This window comes from Pseudorca crassidens, chromosome 11 (genome assembly GCF_039906515.1).
Source record: "Pseudorca crassidens isolate mPseCra1 chromosome 11, mPseCra1.hap1, whole genome shotgun sequence".
In the NCBI taxonomy this organism is placed as follows: Eukaryota; Metazoa; Chordata; class Mammalia; order Artiodactyla; family Delphinidae; genus Pseudorca; species Pseudorca crassidens.
The window spans coordinates 4,356,316-4,361,564 of NC_090306.1; the positions used below are offsets into that span (position 1 = coordinate 4,356,316).

The 5,249-nt window shown below is 60.3% G+C and overlaps 2 long non-coding RNA genes across 3 annotated transcripts in view; one reads left to right on the forward strand and one right to left on the reverse strand.

Annotated features, from left to right (window-relative positions):
• The window catches only part of LOC137201508 (uncharacterized), a 28,387-nt gene that overhangs the window by 21,410 nt on the left and 1,728 nt on the right, over positions 1-5,249 (reverse strand). The window lies entirely within an intron of this gene.
• LOC137202737 (uncharacterized) lies at positions 508-2,535 on the forward strand. 2 transcript variants are annotated; one of them, XR_010932766.1, is made up of 3 exons: positions 508-716; positions 1,828-1,893; positions 2,174-2,535. It is a non-coding gene; the product is annotated as an uncharacterized lncRNA (long non-coding RNA). The 2 variants fall into 2 exon arrangements; XR_010932765.1 differs by lacking the exon at positions 508-716 and adding an exon at positions 997-1,208.

The following is a 5,249-nucleotide window of genomic DNA, read 5'->3' on the forward strand; positions in this document are numbered from 1 at the left end:
GACTATTTTCCTCCCAAAGAGTCCCACTGAGCTTCTTGTAAATTTCAGTATCAACTCAGCGTTATCACCGTGGGTTTTAAGAATGGCACACTTCTGATATCACCCCCCCGACTGAAAGATTAAAAAGACTTTGCCCACATAGAGGGGAAATGAAGGTGCGCGGACTCACTCTGCAGCTGCAGTGTTTAGCTCTCGGGGTCTAAATGGTCCTCCACGAGCACGGACACCCTGGGGGTATCCAGCGAGTGGGAGGGGAGTCTCCCTAAACGCTTGCCCATTTATTTGTGGAACTCTTTGGACGGGCGTTATTTCTAGACGGATTTGCTCCTAACACGGTAAAATTCGTCCAAAACTGCTTCTACGCATCCTCGGGAGATGGACTGTCACATGTAATTTTCACAAAGTCAGCCAACCCAGCTGGTATCGAAATAGTGGATGGGGCGGGGGGACCAGGGAGGAATAAGTCGCGCGTAAAATACTGGCGTCCAAGTAAGTGCAGAACTCATTACCGAGCAACAGAAAGCACACCCACGTCTCCCCCGCTGGAGAGACGGCGGAGAGCTAGGTGGTGGCGCGTCGCGACCAGCAATCGCGATATTCAATCTGACGTCGCCAAGGAGCGCAACTGGACGGCAACGCAAAGCAATCAGCTTTTCCCGGAGCTGAGAGCAGCTCGCGATTTCAAAGGGAGAAAACTCAGCTCCTCGTGGTGGAAGGTGCGGGGTCGCGGCAGGGAGGGCCTGGGAGGGGGTCGCCATTTGGCTCCGGGCGGGCGCGCGCGGCGGTCCCAGCGACCCGGGCGGCCGGGGGCGCGAGGCCCGAGCGCCGTCCGCTAGGGGCGGGCCACGCACCGCCGCCGCCCGCCCCCGCCCGCCCCCTCCCCCGCCGCTTCCTCTCGCTCTCCCAGCCCCTTCCCCCCACGTGTGGGTGACGTCAAAATTCCGCGAAAAAGCCGCGTGGTGGCTCCTCCGGCGGAGGCGCGATTCCGTTGCCCAGCGGGCCCCTCCCGGGCGCCGGGGGGAGGGCGAAGGAGCGAGCAGGCCGGTTCCCTTTCCTCCCGGAGGCCGGGCCCCACCGACGCCGGGGGGCAGATGCCCCCCGCCCCAGATCTTACTGGAAAAGTCACTTTTATAAACCGAAGACACTTCCAGGGCTATTTTCGGCCGCGTGAGGCAGCTGAATCAGACAGGAAGAGGGGGAAATTTCGGGTCTCTTTACTTTTTATTTTTTTTTCAAGGGAGGGGAGGAAGATGCGAGGGGGGCGAACGGACGGCAGGAGTTTCTGACCCACGCCTGTCGCATCTGCCGCCCGAGGCACGCAGCCCGGGTTCAAGCTCGGACCCAGGGAGGGCGGCTGGAGAGCGCAGGCCGGCCCGTGTCTATCCCCGCAGGGTCTGGGCGCCCCGGGGCTGCCACGGGCCGAGGGACGGCCGTGCGGGGTCCCGGAAGCGCTCTCACACCTGGGTCCCAGTGCCTGGCGCGGGGAGCCACCCGGCGGCTCGTCCCCACCCACCTTCTGTCTCCTCGAGCTCCAGTTCCCGACCTGTCCCTCTTCCTTTCGCACATTTTTCTAATTTGCTTCCACTCCCTTCCCACTCCCTCCCGTCCCCTCCTTCTGCACCTCCTCGGCTTCCTTCCTGGTACTCCGGCCTCCTAGAGCCGAGACTCGGACCCTTGGCCATCTACTTTCAAGCGACCGTCGGGTTTTCGGTTTCGACTGCCCGTCCATCCCTAAATGGAGAAATACACCGCTCTGCTCTGGGGGGGGAGTTAGGGGTGGCGGGGGCGCCTGAGCCCGAACTCACTCCCCTCCCCCCACCCCGCCAGAGCGCCCCTAGGAGGACGAAGCTTGCAGCCGACAGCGGGATCACCTGGCTGGGCGGCATCCGCCAGGTGAGCTGGGGCGTAAGTGTGCTTAGCGTTGCAGGTTCCTGCAGAAATGTGCCTATAAACACCCTGCACCTACAGGGGTTTGTACACTTTCCAACCGAAACTCCACAACGCGAGGGGTGGTGAGCCGGCCAGGGAGGGAATAAAAGTCCAGTAAAACTGACGTTCGCTAAAGGTTATCATTGATCCTACAAAGGGAAGGAGGTGTTTTTTTTTCCCCCCTTGAGGGGTTTAAAAGGAATAAGGAAGAGCCAATATTTTGTTTTGTTTTTTTTCCCTACAGTGACCAGTTTTGACTTAAAAGCCGGAGCACAGACGTTTGGTTTTTTTCTCTAAACCTAAGGCTACACGCAAAAGAAAATGCGCAGGTTTGTCCAGAAGGCAACGTGCCTTTTCCCGCGTGCGAGGAGGAGTGCTTTTTAGCAAGCAAAATTAAAGTTTTAACACATGGTCGGAGTGGCGACCAAAAGGGAAAACTCAGTTTCCAGTCCAAGCCTCGCGGAGACATTCCTGCCAACCTCCGCACCCTCGCACGCCCCACCCCGAGCCTTGGAGCCTGAACCACTGGGGGACGGATTCGCTGCGAGGTTGCTGTTCGGGAACAGTCCGTAATCGGAAGGGGAAGTCAGTGGGGAACTTGAAGGGGCGAGCCTGCCACGCGGGGAGCGCCCGCACCCGCGGGTCTGGGTGGACGGAGAGGGCGGCGGGGAGAGGGGCATCCGCCCGCGCCCCTCCTCTTCACAGCCGTCTGTCCCCCGCCCCCCGGCCCCGCTCCCCGCCGGAATTTCTCCGTAAAGCCAGACGGGTTTGGGGTTAGGGGGAGGGAAGGGGAGAGGGGGCCCCTCGGCTCGCCGCTCCCGAGACTTGAGGCCTCACCACCCAGGTTTTCTCCCCAGGGTGGGCGAGGCCCGGAGGACGACCACCCGCCTCTTCCCCGCCCCCAGCTGCCCCTCTTCAGGGGACCCAGGGCTCGGGATGCTTTCCCTGCAGGGAGGTGGAGAAAAGGCCGTGCTGGGTTAGTTACCAAGTGATGTCAAGAGGCTGGGAGCCCTCGCCGGCTTCTGTTCTTGCCTGTCGGGGCAGATTTACACTTTAAAAATACCTCTCTCGCCCACACTGCCCCCCACCCCCTACCCCTACAGCTTTCTTTGATCCGCTCAAAGGTGGCTGAGCTGAAGTTTGAGTAAGTCCTTTATGGGGTTTTAAAATGTTAAGTTCACTTATTTATCCGGAGTGACTCAAGGCCTGAGTCGGGAAGTCCACGTTGACTGAAATCAAGAGGTGATTATTAGGCACCCGCTGTCTTCCGAGGAACACCGTACTCGGCCCCGACTGTCATCCGCCGCGCGGGACTGTTTCATTTTGAGTTTGCAACTTGGGTTTTTCAGCGAGCTTTTTTTCTTCCAGAAAGCTAATGGCTTCCACCGCAATTAGACATTCTCCTCGCCCGCCCCTTCCCTCCCCTTTCTTTACATACAGTCGATTGGATACTAATTCCCGAGGCTATTGATAAGGTCGCCCGCGCCCCGGCCTCTCCCCAGCCCTCGCCCGCCCCAGTCCCCGCTCTCCCTCCGCCCTCCCTTCCTTGGCTTCCTTTTGATGTAGCGGGGAACGCGTCCTACTAAAAAAAAAAAAAAAAAAAAAAAAAAAAAAAAAAAGTAATCTGCCCGGTAACAATCAGCGCGCAGTAGCAGGAGACCCAGAGCTATTGGCTATGCAAATAGAGGGAGGGGAGACGGCGCCCCAAACTCTTACTCACCCTTTTAAAGCGATATCCCCCTTCCACCCACCCACCCACCCCTTCCGCCCCACCCTCGTGGAAAGGGGCTGGCCCCGGGGCCAGGGTTAATCGCTCGCACCTCTGGTTTATGCGCTGTCCGCCCTCTTTATTCCACCTCCCCCTCCTTTCAGGGAACAGAGCTCACAGCTTACCCAGCCCCCCGCCTCCCCCCGCTCGCCCTCGCGCCCCGGTTCGGGCCCCCTTTCTCCGCGAGGGAGGTCCTGGGCCAACCTCGGTGTCTCTCCAGAGACCCTACCCACGCCGCGCTCGGCGCACGTGCCAGCTCCGCCAGCGCGCCGCGGGCCCTGGGCCCACTCCCTTTCTTCCCGGAGTGAAATAGCACAGACGGGCAGGGTGGGGGGTGGCGGGAGGAAGGAGGTGAGGAAACGCCATCAGATCCCCTCTAAAAGCGGCTTTGACCCGAGGATGCATTGGAGCACGTGTCAGAGCCGACCGCACTGGCTGCGTCTCCACCGTAGTTCCGCTCGCGGGGGGAAAGCCCTGGCTGCGAGCGACGCGTGAACCCGGAGGGTCCGCGAGGGTGCAGGCGAGGGACCCGGGGTGGAACTCTTGGGCCTCGGAGGAAAGGAAGGGGTGGTGTCGTTGGCGCCCGGGGAGAGAGGGGGAGCCAAACCTACCCCTCTTTCGCCCCTCTCCCCTCCTCCTCCCGGGCTATTTCCTAGAAAGCTGTATCAGTGTGGCCACGCTCCGCGCAGGCACCTCGGGCGGCTTGTCAGCAGAGGCAGGGCGAGGAAGCGGGTTTTTCCTGCGTGGCCGCTGGCCGCGGCGGGACCGCTGGTAGCCCTGCCCCCGGCCTGCGGCGGCTCGGGGCGTCTCCCAGTGGCGCCTGCGGCGCCCCAAGAACGGGATGGTTTCTGCTCCTGGGTCACATTCTATCACGTCGGAGAAGCGCCCCCTCCCTCCGGACACTCACCCCTCCCCCCCAACACATCTGCGGGGGGGGCGGGGGCGGGGGTTGGAGTGGGCGCCGAAGTTCTGGTCCCTTTAATCGGGTTTTGGAAACAGCAACATGATCAGGAACATAAATTTCAGGGACATAACCTTTTTCTCTGGGTATGCGAAGTTGCTGTTTTCTCAGATCGCCCTCCCTCTTTCTCACGTAAGGGATCTATTTCTCAGTTGTCTGAGCCCACCTCATCTTCAAGTAATCCACCCGTCATTCCTGGATCTTAAAATACATGGGCGGTAGTATTAGGATCAGTTTTGAAGTAGCCAGAGTCGGAGGGTCGTATTTTGGCAGGATGCACCTACAGAATGTGCGCAATTAGAGGAAATAAGTAGGAATCGGTGGGGTTTTTTTTTTTGTGGGTTCCCCTCTCCGAGGCCCCTGGCTTGCGGGGCTGCATAGAGGGAGAGGGCCTCGGAGAGCTAAGGAGAGGGGGCCGGGGGGCGGGGGACCGCGTTTGAAGTTTGGTCGGGCCAGCTGCTGTTCTCCTTAATAACAAGAGGGGAAAGGAGGGAGGGAGGGAGACACTGAGAGGAGGAGGGGAGGACCGGGAGGGGAGGGAAAGGGAGGAGGAACCGGAGAGGGGGGTGAGGCGAGAGGGAGGAGAAGTAA